Here is a 16098-nt window from a genome sequence, read left to right as displayed (position 1 = left end):
TAAGGTTTTTCATTCGAAGTTTATATCGTCTGTTTCTTTTTCTCTTTCATCTAAATTTCTTACTCTGCCAGGTTTCGTTTGCTAAATCTTTACTTGCCCCCCGGTTTTTACACAGCAGTCGGAGGATAGATTCACTCAAAGGTACGTGATCATTCATTATGGCTAACTTTCAGCTTGTTCAGTGTGTGAGCTGCAGGATGTTCAGTAATTCTTCCTCTGTCATTAGTGTTAATTTTACCTGTGATAAGTGTACTCTAGTTAGCTCTCTGACGGAGAAGATATTAGCTTTAGAGGTGCGCATCCAGACTCTAGAGAGGGTTAGTGATGGTGAGAGCAGTGTAGTGTCTGTAGGAGGAAGTCTGGATGCCTTAGGTGGAGTTAGTAATCCCCCAACTGCGGCATTAGAGCCCTCACAGCGGGGCGAATGGGTGACGACGAGTAACATTAAGAGTAATGTTGTAGAGGTGTGTAAATTAGTGAAGGCAATGTCCGATGCCGTAGTATGCTCTGGCCCCATCCCAATGCGGCATGGCGATGTAGCTTACAGCAGGTTATGGTCGCTGAACTGCTGGATGTCCAGGTGGTGCTCCGAAAACAATGTGGGCTTCATAGACAATTGGAGCTGAGGGCAAGGGTGGCCTGTTAGGACGGGATGGTGTCCATCCCACTCGGGAGGGTGCTGCTCTCATTTCTTGCAGCATAGCACATAGTCTTAGAGCAGATCTAGTTAATCGGTGACAATCCAGGGCCAGGGAGCAGACAAGCAGGTTAATCCGTCCGTCTGCTGGCTGCAACTCAGGGTTCATAACATTGAGACTGTGTCTGTTCCCCGAACCAAACGAAAATGTTTTAACAATCAGAAAATTTGTTTTAGTAACCTGATTAACATAAAACTAGATGATAGTGAATGCACAGCCAGCACCTTTGATCTGAAGCTAGGACTGTAAAATATAAGATCTCTGTCAACTAAAACACTTATAATTAATGAACTGATTAGTGATCAGGAGTTCAGCGTTCTTTGTGTTAACAGAAACATGGATTAAACAAAACGAGTACGTAGCATTAAATGAAGCTTGTCCGCCTGGCTATAGCTATATACATCAACCGCGTCTAACAGGCACGGGAGGAGGTGTCGCAGTTATTCATGATAATAAGCTAAGCGCCACACAAAAACCCAGACATCAGTTCAACACATTCGAAGTTCTTTATACTAACCTAATGTTTGCAAGTACTAATAATAAGTTCACAGAGTCAATTCCACTAATTGTTATTTACAGACCCCCAGGGCCATACTCTGAATTCCTCAGTGAATTTGGAGATTTTACTTCAAACCTTGTTGTTTCTTTAGACAAAGCACTAATACTAGGAGACTTCAACATTCATTTTGATAAGCCAGAAGACCCTCTGAGAACAGCAGTTGTGTCCATCTTAGATTCACTAGGTGTTAATCAAAATGTAATCGGACCCACTCATAATGGAGGTCACACTCTGGATATCATTTTTACATTCGGATTAAATATAGAAAACATAGTCACTCTTCCACAGTCGGAAGCTATCTCAGATCATTATCTAGTTTCATTTAGAACGCGTCTTAGTCACGAGATGCGTGACTTGCCGCATTACCGTATGAAGCGTATATTTACGTCTGCTACTGCAGAGAGATTTACCGATAATCTCCCAGAATTATCACACATCATTGGTTCACCTTCTGACCCCACAGAACTTGACCAGGCGACTGATTACTTGGAGTCATTATTTCGGAACACCCTAGACACTGTAGTTCCACTTAAAAGGAAAAAAATTAAAGACAAGAAACTAGCACCCTGGTACAACGACCACACACGAGCTTTAAAACAGTCAGCTAGGAAACTAGAGCGTAAATGGCGTCAAACTAAATTAGCAGTATTCCAGATTGCGTGGAAGGAAAGCCTTCTGAGATACAAAAATTCTCTTAGTGCTGCTAGATCAGAGTATCTCTCTGCCCTAATCGAAGATAACAAAAACAATCCTAAATTTTTATTTAGCACTGTAGCAAAACTAACTAGGAGTAAAACCACTGTAGAAAAGTGCACACCATCTACATTTAGCAGCAATGACTTCATGAATTTTTTCAATGATAAAATTGACAATATCAGGCAAAAAATTCAGACTATTAATTTAAAACCATATTATTTGATAGATAATCCTTTAGATAATATAGCTATTTCTGATCAGAGCTTAGAATGCTTTACTCCACTTCAAGAGCCTGATCTAATTTCACTAATTTCTTCTTCAAAATCTTCTACCTGCATCCTAGATCCTTTACCCACATCTTTCCTTAAACAGATATTACCAGTAGCTACTGAACCCCTTCTAAAAGTAACTAATTCTTCTCTAAGCACTGGCTATGTGCCTAAATCTTTTAAGCTAGCAGTTATCAAACCCTTGATTAAAAAAACAGACCTCGACCCCTGTCAGCTGTCTAACTATAGACCGATATCAAACCTGCCCTTTATCTCCAAGATCCTAGAAAAGGCTGTAGCACAGCAGTTATGTTCATACGTGCATAGAAATAACATTTATGAAATGTATCAGTCAGGATTTAGGCCTCATCATAGCACAGAGACAGCACTGGTTAAAGTGGTAAATGACCTGTTACTGGCTTCTGATCAGGGTTGTGTCTCCCTACTGGTGTTACTCGATCTTAGTGCAGCTTTTGACACCATTGACCACACTGTTCTACTTGATAGAATAGAACATGTTGTTGGTGTTAAAGGAACAGCCCTCTCCTGGCTCAGGTCTTATTTGACTGACCGTTATCAGTTTGTAGATCTAGATGGTGACTTCTCCATGCATACCAAGGTTATGTTCGGTGTTCCACAAGGTTCTGTCTTAGGCCCACTGCTTTTCTCCCTATATATGTTACCTCTTGGTGCAATTATTCGTAAACATGGTATTAGCTTCCACTGTTATGCAGATGACACAGAGCTATATGTTTCAGCTAAATCAGGTGAGAGACACCAGCTTATTAAGATAGAAGAATGTGTAAAGGACATTAGACATTGGATGGCCACTAACTTCCTCCTGCTTAATTCGGACAAGACAGAGGTGCTTGTACTAGGACCACAGGCAGTTAGAAGTGAGCTTTCTGATTACAGAGTAATGGTGGATGGTCTTTTGGTTTCATCTTGTCCAGCAGTAAAAGATCTTGGTGTGATTATTGACTCTGGAGTTTCGTTTGAAGCTCATGTAGATAATATCACTAGGGTAGCCTTCTTCCATCTTATTAGGAATATTGCTAAGATAAGAAATATGTTGTCGCGTCATGATGCAGAAAAATTAGTTCATGCTTTTGTTACATCTAGGTTGGATTATTGTAGTGTCTTAATGTCTGGTTCCTGTTCCAGTAGGAGCATACACAAGCTCCAGTTAGTCCAGAATGCAGCAGCTAGAGTCCTAACCAGAACCAGAAGATATGAGCACATCACTCCTATTTTAGCCACATTACATTGGCTCCCAGTCAAATTTCGCATTGATTATAAAATACTGTTACTAACCTATAAAGCACTAAATGGTCTCGCGCCGCAGTACCTGAGCGATCTTTTAGTCTTTTATGATCCGCCACACCTACTCCGATCAAAGGGTGCTGGTTACTTGGTAGTACCTCAAGTAGCAAAGGCTACAGCAGGGGGCAGAGCTTTCTCTTTCAAAGCCCCAAAGTTATGGAACAGCCTTCCAATTAGTGTTCGGGATTCAGATACAATCTCAATGTTTAAGTCTAGGCTGAAGACACATTTGTTTAGTCAAGCTTTTAATGTATAGTTTTCTTAGGTAAAGGAGCAGATCTGGAAGGTTCATGGGCATAGAGTGTTTGGTGTACTGGGATGTGTTGGATGCTGTCATCTTACCACCCTCGCAAGTCGCTCAGGTTTGCTGACTGTGAAGTGGTTGGATGCTTTATGTCCCGGGAAGCCTTCATGTCTGTGACCTTCTGGCTCTCCCTTTTAGTTATGCTGTCATAGCTAGTCTTGCCGGAGTCCCTGCCTGCACTTTACACTTAATTCTACACTGTCTTTAAGCATCACACGATCAGAAACTTAATATCTTTCTCTTTCTCTCTCTACCTTCTCTGTCGAGCTATACACCCCACTCCTGAGCTCCCAATGTTTGCCAGTTTCCAGTGTGACCACTGCCCTACCCCTGGTCGGAGTCTCGCCGCTTGATGGTGCCCACTGGTGCTGTGGATGGATCTGTGTGGACCGGGAGACAGCCATGGACAGAGCCACTTGGGGACTTTCACACCATCACAGATATGCCATTTCATCTGTCAGCCCGTGACAGCAAAGAACTAGTGTTTATAATGACCTTAGAAACTACAATGACCTAATAGTTCCTCATGGTCATTGATTGCTGTTGTAGAAAGGACATTAATCAGCTACAGTTACATTATTTACTCTTTAGTGTCACCCAAATGAGGATGGGTTCCCTTCTGAGCCTGGTTCCTCTCAAGGTTTCTTCCTTTCCATCCCAGGGAGTTTTTCCTTGCCACCGTCGCCGTCGCCACAGGCTTGCTCATTAGGGATAAAATAGTCTAATTATAGAATTTAATAATTTATTCTTATTTCTAGTTAATTAGTTATTTTTATTTTTTAATTATTATTTTTCATTTTCCCCTCCTTTTTCTCTGTTTTCTTCTTTTGTAAAGCTGCTTTGAGACAATGTTCATTGTAAAAGGCGCTATACAAAATAAACTGAATTGAATTGAATTGAATTCATTTTGTGTTTTTGATCATAAGAAATGGAGAGGATAAAAGAAAAGGGATGATCTACAGCCCAAGTAAGTGAATTAGGCATTGATACTTCTGTGAAACAGTAAATTCTTCTAAGGATGTCAAAATGACAAATGAGAGAGGAAAGAGGATGTTATTAGTTTCCCAGACTATAAGTGCTCAGATCTAATTAGGGCAACTAATAAACCTTCATTATCCAAAATAAAATATTACACCTTAAAAGAACCACTTGTCTTTGATTAAACACCTGAATCTAATGCAGGGTTGCCAGATATGCATAACAATATCTGCCTGTTTGACTAATTAAACTATCCCAAAACTCAAGATATGCCACTCTCATACCTAAAATACAGTCTAAAAAACATAAATACAGTCTGGGTTTATAAATAAAGTCATCTTACCTTAAGATGAACAAAATCCTTCGCTGGGTTGAATATCTTTTATTTTTTCACTTTTTGCAGTTTTAAGATCTGGTTCTTATTCTAGTCTCATATAAATTGGGTATTAATTTCAATACAATTATATATAATTAATGTAATATGTCAAATCTTTAACCCACAGGTGGAAATAAAATAACCAAGTGCAAACAGTTTAAAAGGTGCACAATTCTACAGGAAACTGTGGACTTGGCAACCCTGTCCTAAAACAAAAAAACATTCTTAACATACATTACATTTTTACAAAGTGAAGTTTATTAAAAAATTTGAAAAAAGAAAAAAAAAAAAGACAGCTCTGATTGTCCTTCTGATGACCAGCCCAGAACATTACCAGTGCAACACCACTGCCTCAAAGCCTTCACAGAGCTGTTTGTTAAAATACATAACATTACTATATAGCTATATATAGCACAAAACATCTCTTAACCTGAGCTCTTACATAAGAGCATACAATTTCATTCCCACCATGAATGACATGTTTCATTCACACTCGAGGTACGAGGTCTGAAATGTCAGAAATGGCAAATATGAGGTTTATCTGCTGACTTGATCTCACTATGATCTCATTGTTAAAACAAATATTTCTGTCTTTTCACCTAATAAAACTAAGTGACTGAACATGGAATAACAAGCAGTTTTACACTCCCAGCTAAAATCTCACTGCAGCTGAGGTGACTACGTGACCGAGGTGTTCGGTGTGAAGTAGTGGAGGGAATGTCACGGGTACTGATTAACTGACGGTGTCAGAGATGCTGTTCTTAAAGTGGAGTCAAGTGTCTGGTGAAATAAGGTGATGGTGCTGTTAAAGAAAACCACTAATAGTATACAAACCCAAGATGGCATTCCAGGGGCATTATTTCTAAACATGGTGTACACCCAAACCACAGCATCCATCAACTCCCTGCACACACCAGGACTTAAAAAATGAAACATGGATGAGGATATTTGTGCTGTTGGCACATATTCCAGACCATGTCATGGTGAAAGATATCGAATGAAAGAGATGGGGGAATCTAATTATATGATCTGATTAAAATCTGATTTGTCTTTTGTTTGGAAACGCCCACTAGAGGCCGGTGATGATAAAATCTCAGACACACAGTATTAACTTTGGTAGTGGATCTTAATTTGGGCTGAAGTGATGTATATGTGTGTATTATTTTAAATAAACCTCAATTTTTCTTGTTTATGCTGCTTCAACAACAACAACAACAATAATAATAAAAATAATAACAACAATAGAATATAATTATAAAAAGGTAAAAATGCAAAAACACAAAAAAACTCACAATGCATCAAATTATGAAATAAACATTGTAACACAGATTTTCATATAAAAAAAGATTTCAGTTTAATCTGAGTCAAAGGATGTTTTAACTGTATGACTTCACTCACATAAATTACAATTAATTAATTAATACATTTCATTTTTTGTAGAAAGGAATATCTGGACCTAATTTTAACACAGGAAATTAGCTGTAGATGTTGAAGTTGACGGTCGGTTTAGACTCTTCTTATTTCTTGGATTTCAACGTTGTTGTAGATTTTGTCCTCCCTGCAAAATTTGAAAACAGCGCAGACTTTTTCATTTCAGAAGAGGCAAATTTTAAGGAAATATTTTTCTCTTTGAAAATGAAAACTCTTTCATTTGCCACAAATTCTGGGCCTCATTATCAATGTAAAACAGTAAAGTTGCGTATAAATGCATTTTTTGTGTACAAAAGATTTCTAACACAGCTTTGCATTTAGCGACACCCACAAAACCCCTTAAAAGGTAAAGCGCACAGAGCTAACAACATGAAATGGAAACAAAATGGAGAAAGATCATTTCTCAGAGGCAGAAATGGAAGTTATTTTTTACTTATGCCTATATCAGTTAAAACAAACAAAAAAAAAAAACCCACCCCCAATTATTTTGTAACGTAACACATCTGAAAACATAAAACCTTAAAAAAAAAAAAAGTCAAATTGAATAACATGAATTCCTGTTCCTATTGGTCTTAATTCATAGATTTGTTTTGTCTTGACATCTATACAAAAATATTTATTAACATTCAGCTTAATTAATGAGGCTCGCTGTTAGAGAAAACCATTTTTAAAATGATAGAGCTTTTCAAGAATTTTCTTTAGGATATCCTTTTAATTATTTCATTTTAAAAAATCTGCTTTTATTTACTGTCTAAGCCCAACAATACAATTATTATTGGTGTGATTTTTTTTTTTTTTTTTTAAAAACATCATATACACCGTTTTTCACTACAAATTGGCATGCAGTTTGAAATAAATGCATGAGGAATATGAGCTAAACAAATTAAACTCTATTAACTGTAGCTGTGCCTGTGATGTTGTCCCGTCCCGTCCCCCCATCCCATCCCCCCCAGGAGAAAGTGGAAAAAAATCAGAAGGTGTGACAGAATCATTGTCATTTGCTTCACCTACCGAACAGCTCTTGATTTGACAAGGCTCACTGTGGCATATTCTACTTCCTGTTCCTCACTGAGAGACTTTGGCAGTTGAACAGTTGAGTAGAGTGGCACTTCCTGTGTGTGTGAGTGTCTGAAAAAAACGCTGGAGTACTGAACGGTGTCCTGATCTTCTGAGGAGGCTGTTTGTGTGGGGTCAGAGGTCATGGCTGAGACGTTACTGTATACAGGAGCAGAGTCATTCTGAGAGAGAGAGAGAGAGAGAGAGACTGATTTACAACCTTGTCTTACAACCTAACCTGAACATACAAACACACACATTGGAACACTATTTCTCAATATTCTGTTAACAGTTATATCAACTTTGTACCAACTTTAACTTTATTAAGAAATAAACATATAGAAAAGTTTCATTGCCGGGAAATCTCAATTCTCTGTTAGCACCTTCAGTAAAGCTCACCTTGCTGTACTCCTCACTCCTGGTTCTGAGCACCGGTGCTCTTTTCCTGTTGGAATATGTGTCATAAAAACAAGGTCACCAGCTACACTTGCAATGTGAAATGAATTAGTTTTTATTCTACATGAATGGCTATAATCCCCTGATGTGTGTGTGGGGGGGTGGGGGTGGGGGCTCTATGCAGTAGATATTTACAGATCAGGTGATCATATTGTTGCAATAGCACCTGTCAAGGGACGTAATATACACTGTTTAAAAAAATGAAAGAAACACTTTGAAAACACATCAGATGTCAATGGGGAAAAATATCGTGCTGGATATTTATACTGATATGGACTGGGCAGTGGTGGGCTGTCAGGGCGAGCAAGGCCTTCTCTGCTGGCCTAAACAGCAGTGATCTGAATCACTGATTTGCATTTTAATATATTTAATATATTTTTACATGAATGTGTATAATATTATTCCCAATAGTCTATTCTCTACATTTCATAGCTGTTCTCTCGGTTGCGCTGCTTCCAGTAGTGTATATTTATGATAAAAGTATTTATCCAATCATATTTCAGCCAGTGGCTGACATCATGTGTTGCCAGGGTGAAAGAAATTTGCCTTCAGAATCAATAGTGCTGTAATAGCTGGGCGCCCCCACCCTGCCCGGGGCTCGAACCCAGATCTCCGTGGTAGCTGCACATGCCGGCATGCCATGGAGACAGACCCAGACTAACCTAAACACTAGACATGACGCCAATAAAACAAAACAAGGAATATAGAACAATAGCCGACAAGGACAGGTACAAAAGGATCCCTATTTATAGGGCTAAACATTAAGGCTAATAGGGAACAGGTGAAACAGCGGGAACGAGAACAATAGGAAAGGCGTGGCACAAAATACACACAATAAAGCAGGCTTCATAGAATCACCTGCCAGCACCCTCTGGAACAAGTGCAGGCGCCCCTAAAAAAAGTGGCAATGAAATTGTTACATCAGATTTCAAGTTGGCGTCACTGGGGCCATCTAGCAGGCATACGATTACGTCAGCAATTTCCTGTCCTTTGATTGGATAGTTGGAGTAGTCAGAGGCAGCGAACCACACATAGACATTGTTTCTATATTCACTGCATCTCATTTCGGATGCTGCATCCTCCGGAGATTGCAGTTTGCTGCATACGGCATCAAGAATGTCTTTTTTGAGAAAAGTAACCGTAATAAAATTGACTACTTCTTGTGAGGTGTGAAATACTGTAGACTAATTTCTTTTTTACTTTGCTATTTAACGGTTGATTAGTATCTATTGCCATGGCATCATAATGATGGTATAGAGGTGGATTAATTCAGGAAGGACACCAGTGAAGGCCTAGGTGTAAAATGCATGGCCCGCCACTGGGACTAGGTAATGTGTCAAATGATCATTTGAAGGAAATGAAAATTATCAACCTACAGAGGGCTGAATGCAAAGACACCCCGAAAATCAAAGTGAAAAATGATGCAGCAGCCTATTCCATTTTGCTGAAATTTCTTTGCAGCAACTCAAAATGCTACTCAGTAGTTTGTATGGGCCCCATGAGCTTGTATGCATGCCTGACAATGTCGGGGCATGCTCCTAATGAGACGACAGATGGTGTCCTGGGGTATTTCCTTTCAGATCTGGACCAGGGCATCACTGAGCTCCTGGACAGTCTGAGGTGCAACCTGGCAGTGTCGGATGGACCAAAATATAATGTCCTATTGTGTTCAATTGCATTTAGGTCAGGCGAGCGTGTGGTCCATTCAATGGTATCAATTCATCCATCCTCCAGGAACTGCCTGCATATTCTCGCCACATGAGGCTGGGCATTGTCGTGCACCAGGAGGAACCCAGGACCCACTGCACCAGTGTAGGGTCTAACAGTGGGTCCAAGGATTTCATTCTGATACCTAATCGCAGTCAGGGTGCCTAGCCTGTAGAGGTCTGTGCGTTGCTCCATGGATATGCCTCCCCAGACAATTACTGACCCACCATCAAACCGGTCATGCTGAACAATGTTACAGGTAGCATAATGTTCTTCATGGCTTCTTCAGACCCTGTCATGTCTGTCACATGTGCTCAGGGTGAACCTGCACTCATCTGTGAAAAGCACACCTCAGACCACCTAAACCATATAGAGCAAACTCTGGGGAGGATTCAAGAGGTTGGCCTGACCCTGAACTTGGCAAAGTGTGTGTGCAAAAAGTCAGAGATGGACTACCTTTGTTATCTCTTGGGTAAAGGAGAATTAAGACTGCAAGTGTACAAGGTAGAGGCCATATGACACAGCCCAAGACCAAGGACAAGGAAGGAGGTCAGATCCTTTTTGGGGCTGGTGGGATGGTATTGACAGTTTATTCCAAGGTTTTTCACCACCGCAGCCCCATTGACCAACTTGCTGAGTAAGTCTGTAAAGAACCTAATACAACAGACTGACTGTGAAGTAGCTTTCCACACACTTAAAGAGATGATGTTTGCTAGCCCTGCCCTGAAGGGTCCAGAGTTTATAAAAAGGTTCATTGTCCAAGTGGATGCTTCTGCTGTGGGGAATGGAGTAGTCCTGACCCAAAGAGATGCTAGCAGTGAAAGGTCAATTGCATATCTGAGTAGGAAACTGCTGCTAAGGGAAACCCGGTACTACACAGTGGAGAAGGAAGGCTTGGCAATCAAATTGTCTCTGGAAAGCTTAAGGTATTACCTTTTGGGAAAGGAATTTATGTTGGAGACATATCACCGAGCCCTGACATGGATCCAAGATAACTCTCAGGTGACCAGATGGTTTCTCTCCCTGCAGCTGTATAACTTCAAGGTTAAACATCGTCCAGGGACCCAAAATGTAGTAGCTAACTACCTGTCTCAGTACCTGGGCAGTTTGTGGCCTGGAGAGGGGTGAGGAGATATTTACAGGTATGGTTACCAAGGTAAGAGTTGAGTCCTGGGTGATGCCTAATGCAACACACTCTCTCTGCCTGTTTGTATTTCAAAGACTATGCTGTGAAGAGGACAATGCTCTCCAACCTGCCAAGCTTAAGCCCCCTAGGGTCTGCCTTGCTGATTCACTGCCCAGCCGCTTCACCCACTCTGCACTGAAGACCCCTCACCTGCATCTTCCACAGAGTGACACCTTTTCTTTTCCTTTTGTTTCACCTTGTTTTCAATTAAAGTGCACTATTTTCCCTGAATCCCTGACTCTCCATGTTCACCTTGCTGCTAGCAAGTGTCACAACACACATATACACAAATTGTTGCTGTTTGATTATTTTTTATTTTTTTTTTTGGTATTACCTATCTGTTGTTTTTTTAGGTTTGCATGCAGTCTTCTGGGTTGTGATCTTGTTGCGACCAAACAAAGTGTTATGCAGTGGCCTGGCTAAAAAGTGGCATATCCACACTGAGAAATCACATTTTTTGTTACATTATGTAGATGCTTGTTTGTGTGTGTTGCTTACTTGGGGAAAAGATAACACCAAGATGCACTATGGGAAAGAAGGCAAGCCACTGTGATGCTCTGGGAAATGTTCTTAGGTTCTGACATTCATGTGGGGGTTATTTTGACACATACCACCTACCTAAACATTGTTGCACACCAAGTACAACCCTTCATGGCACGGTATTTCCTAATCTCAGCGGCCTCTTTCAGCAGGATAAGGAGCCCTTGTTCAGGAGTGATTTGAGGAACATAAAAAAAGTTGCTGACTTGGCCTTCAGATTCCCCAGATTTCAATCTTATCTGTTGGATGTCAGCAGTTTTTGTGGCACAATGTTAGAGAGGTCATTTGTTATGGCTATAAGTGAACTTTGTGGACCCACTGGGATCTGTGAAGCATACTTAGGAGTCCATTTTATTGCAGTGGTGAAACCCACAACCCCTCCTTATAAAAGTCGCACCAATTACTGATTTCTAATTGCTATTAGTACAATGTAAATGGGTTTATTCCAAAACTGAGTAATTCAAAAACATTTAACATGTTGCATAAAGGAATAAAGGGCTATAATAATATGTAAAATATTATGGCACCAATTATAAATAATGATCTAAATATCTCAGTAATTTGGAGGTGTTCCATATAATTTATTTTGTAGTAATGTAAATGTAAAGTTGGGTACTTACCTCATCCATAGAATGACAGCAATAAATGACAAAACCAATGCAAGAGTGAATCCAGAGGCCACATATTTCATGGTTCTGCTACCTGTATTAATAAGCAAAAATCAGCATGTTAAAATTTAGGTAAAATATGGTCTTGAATGGAGAAAAGAAAAAGTAATGTATGATTCCATAAAACAAAACATTGCATGCTTGTGAAAAGCCAGTACCTGATGTATATGCCCATTCTGATGAACTGGATGATCCAAAGCCATTCTTTGCTGTACAGTAGTGAAATCCATTTTCTCTTGAGGATAAAGTTAAATTGGTACCATTTCCAACTAATATGACACCCCTTTTGTTTTCCTGTACCAAGTGTAAGAGCTGTTGGGGTTGGAGTCACTTCTGCACAACAGTGTGCCCATATCACCAGACATGGATGAAATGACGGTCACAGATAGGTTTCGTGGCGGGTCTGATTAGAAATGGTGGTTGATTTAACATTGTTTGTCTTCCATTTAGAAATAAAAACAAACCAAGAATAAAACAATGGAACCTACATAACACATCCAAGTGTACTGGTGTAGAGTTGTGGTGTCCTGGCTTGTTGCAAGCAGTGCAGTAGTACAATCCGCTGTCCTGTGAGCTGATGTTGCTGATGCTGTAATCCTGGCCTGTTGTCAGCATTGTGTCTGCAGCTGCACTCTGCTTAAACCAGGAGTAGGTGAGAACAGGAGGGTTTGCATCACTGCTACAGCTCAGAGTCACTGAAGCCCCCTCCAATATGTCTCCAGAGGAAAGAACCACTGCTCTGGTGTTTTTAGGGGGATCTGTTTGAGAGATTATCAAGAAATACATATTACAAAACCACCTTGCAAATGTGCAAGCTTGCATATTTTGTCTGTATGTATAAATTTTCTGATCAGGGGTTTGCCATATAGTCTGGGCACTGGAGTTCATACGGATGTCTGCACAACCTCTGCACAATGTCTGTGGTTGTTATGTGAAGCCATATGAACATCTTTTTATCCAGAAGTATATCAAGACATTTAATGCCTTAACTTAATGTGGAGAAGTTGAATGGAGGTTTTGCTGGCTATGTAGTGCACATGACAATAGGGTGAACACACTATGTGCCCAAGCCAAATAATTTCAAGATGGATAACTTTGTGGAGCAACAATCCTTTTCCTGTAGTTGTGGAAATTATCATCAAATTTTAAGAATGGCACCTGCACTGCTGGACAACTCATACGCCAACATGAAGCGAGTATGCAAGGTGGTAAGTATGCAAAGGTGGTTTAATTCTTTGAGTCAAGGCCTTTTCAGTCTGGCTGAGCTGCGTTACTGAAAGATTTAGTGCATGTCATACTCACAAATACGTCCACATAATATTCAGCATGAATACACTTCAATCAATGCAGGACAGTTACATAACACTATAAACGCATAACACAATAAAAACAAACCAAGAACAAAACAATGGAACCTACATAACACATCCAAGTGTACTGGTGTAGAGGTGTGGTGTCCCAGCTGGTTGTCAGCAGTGCAGTAGTACAGTCCACTGTCCTGTGAGCTGATGTTGCTGATGCTGTAATCCTGGCCTGTTGTCAGCAGTGTGTCTGCAGCTGCACTCTTCTTAAACCAGGAGTAGGTGAGAACAGGAGGATTTGCATCACTGCTACAGCTCAGAGTCACTGAATCCCCCTCCACTGTGTCTCCAGAGGGAAGAACCACTGCACTGGTGTTTTTAGGGAATCTAATTGGGAAATTATTAAGAATTACATACTGCATACTTATTAGTTCTTTATCTACATTTTAGTCACAATAAAACACCTAAATCAGGTGTTGTGTACACCATCAGTGTTGGGGATTGTTAAAAGTGTATCATGGTGAAGAGGGATTCTATAGGGGTAATAGTCATGTAATGGACAAGTTAAGACAGACTCCTGCAGACAAAACTGGCTTGATGTGGGTTGTCATGCTATGCTGGCAGGAAAAAGATATATATATTTAATCAGACTTTAATTCTGAGGCAGAAGCCTGAGTGAGAGATGAATTTAACACACAAATCTGAAAGGACACTAGTGATGATGAAAGAGGTGCCTCCTTAACCTAATGGACATATCCTCACTTCAGGAGGCAGCGGAAGACATCACTGGTCTTTTGGATTCTATCTCTGTAACTGAGGTTACCATAGCATTTATAGAAATTTGCCAGAGATACAATTCATCCAGAGATGTTGTAGGTGCTGAGCAAGTTTAGGCAAAAGTACAGTACTATATGGCTGAATATTCAGTTTGCTAAGCAATGTTATGAGGCTATTATTCTCTCAGTATTCTCTTATCTCAGGATGGCTCCTGACATGTGCAAAACTGCCCTACAATTTGGATGGAAGGTTACAATTCATTCAGGAACCATGTGCTCTGCCAGGACTCATGAACGCTCATCGGGACTGTAACCTTAGTTACTGGGTACTTGGTTTTGCTCAGTACCTCTCAGGAGACAATGGGGCTTTTGACTGTGTATGCTGTGGCCCCCATCAATAAGGTGTGGGACTTGATTGGTGTGAAATGCTCAAGAAAGATGTTTGATGATGTTTGGTGTTTGGTGTCTTACATTAAGTTCTCATGGTCTTCTCTGACTAGAATCTGGTGTTTGGCCCCCTCCAGCCACTGTCTGATTGCTAAAATCCCAATATTACCCACATCATTATTCCATTTACTGGGAATGAGACAATATGAAACTAGGCAAATGCTAAGGCAAACTAGGCAGAAGCTTTTGGTTGATAACACAGACTGCCACATGCTTACATCTGAGGCATCTACTTCTGCAATGAACAGGATGTCATGGCTGGGTACTCAGAGGATTGGAGCTGAGTTCAGGTGCTCTTTGAAAGCTTCTTGAGTTCCGGACAACCACCGAAACTGACCCATGTGCAGGGCAGTAGGTAGTGCCACTGCACTGTGGAGCTCCAGCTTGGAAACTATGCATGTGTGCTGCAGTGATACAAAGGCCATATTTATGAAAATTGGGGGTAGTGGTGATCTTGTGGCCCCAGTAATCTATACATGCACAAAGGTTCCCATCATTCTTCCTCACAAAGAAAATTCTCACCCATGCTGGTGAGGTGGGGGGGCGGATGAACGCTTGGAAAAAAAAAAAAATTCTAAATGTACTCCTCTATTGCGTGGAAATGATGATATAATAATGATACAACAAAGCACTCTGGAGTGTTCTGATGTGTAAAAGAAAATGTCATCCCATAAAATATTGCCTTAAAGCTGCTCATGATGTACATTAACTGGAGTTATTGACATTGATCATTTTGTAACAGTTTAAAGATGGCTTAATTGTTCCAGACGTGGAAACAGTCCATAAAAATTGACCAACAAAATGTAATTTAATGAAAATAAAAAAACCGATATTTGGTAATATTTACATTTGATTTATATTTGCTCATTTGGCTGAGACTTTTCTAAGGGACTTTGCTCAAGGAGCCAACCATGGCAGTGCTGAAATTTGAAATTTAAGCTATTTTTTCTCTTTGTATATAACAAATAAACCTTCACGATTAACAGAATTTAGCCATAGTATGTATTTATTATTTTTATTTAATGGGGGTCAGAAAAAAAAATTGGGTTAAAATTTTTTAACAAAATAAACCCTACCATCAGTATCTTTCAGATGTGTTTCAATACTAAATCTAACCGAAGCTGCCAGTGAGACCATGACAGAATGAGTGAAGTTTAAAGTGAGTTCTTACAGACAGCAGGAGAATGAAGCGCCTCATGTCCTCTTACAGCACAGGAGTAGCTGCCTGCATCGTTACTTAGGAAATATAGTTCATTTCTGTACTGGTCAGTAACACGCTGTCCATTCTTGTACCAGATGTAAGTGGGGTTGTTAGACAGAGTGCAGG

The sequence above is a fragment of the Hemibagrus wyckioides genome, linkage group LG27 (assembly GCF_019097595.1).
Source record: "Hemibagrus wyckioides isolate EC202008001 linkage group LG27, SWU_Hwy_1.0, whole genome shotgun sequence".
Lineage (NCBI taxonomy): Eukaryota > Metazoa > Chordata > Actinopteri > Siluriformes > Bagridae > Hemibagrus > Hemibagrus wyckioides.
The sequence above is the reverse complement of the archived record's forward strand: the minus strand, read 5'-3'. Positions refer to the sequence as shown.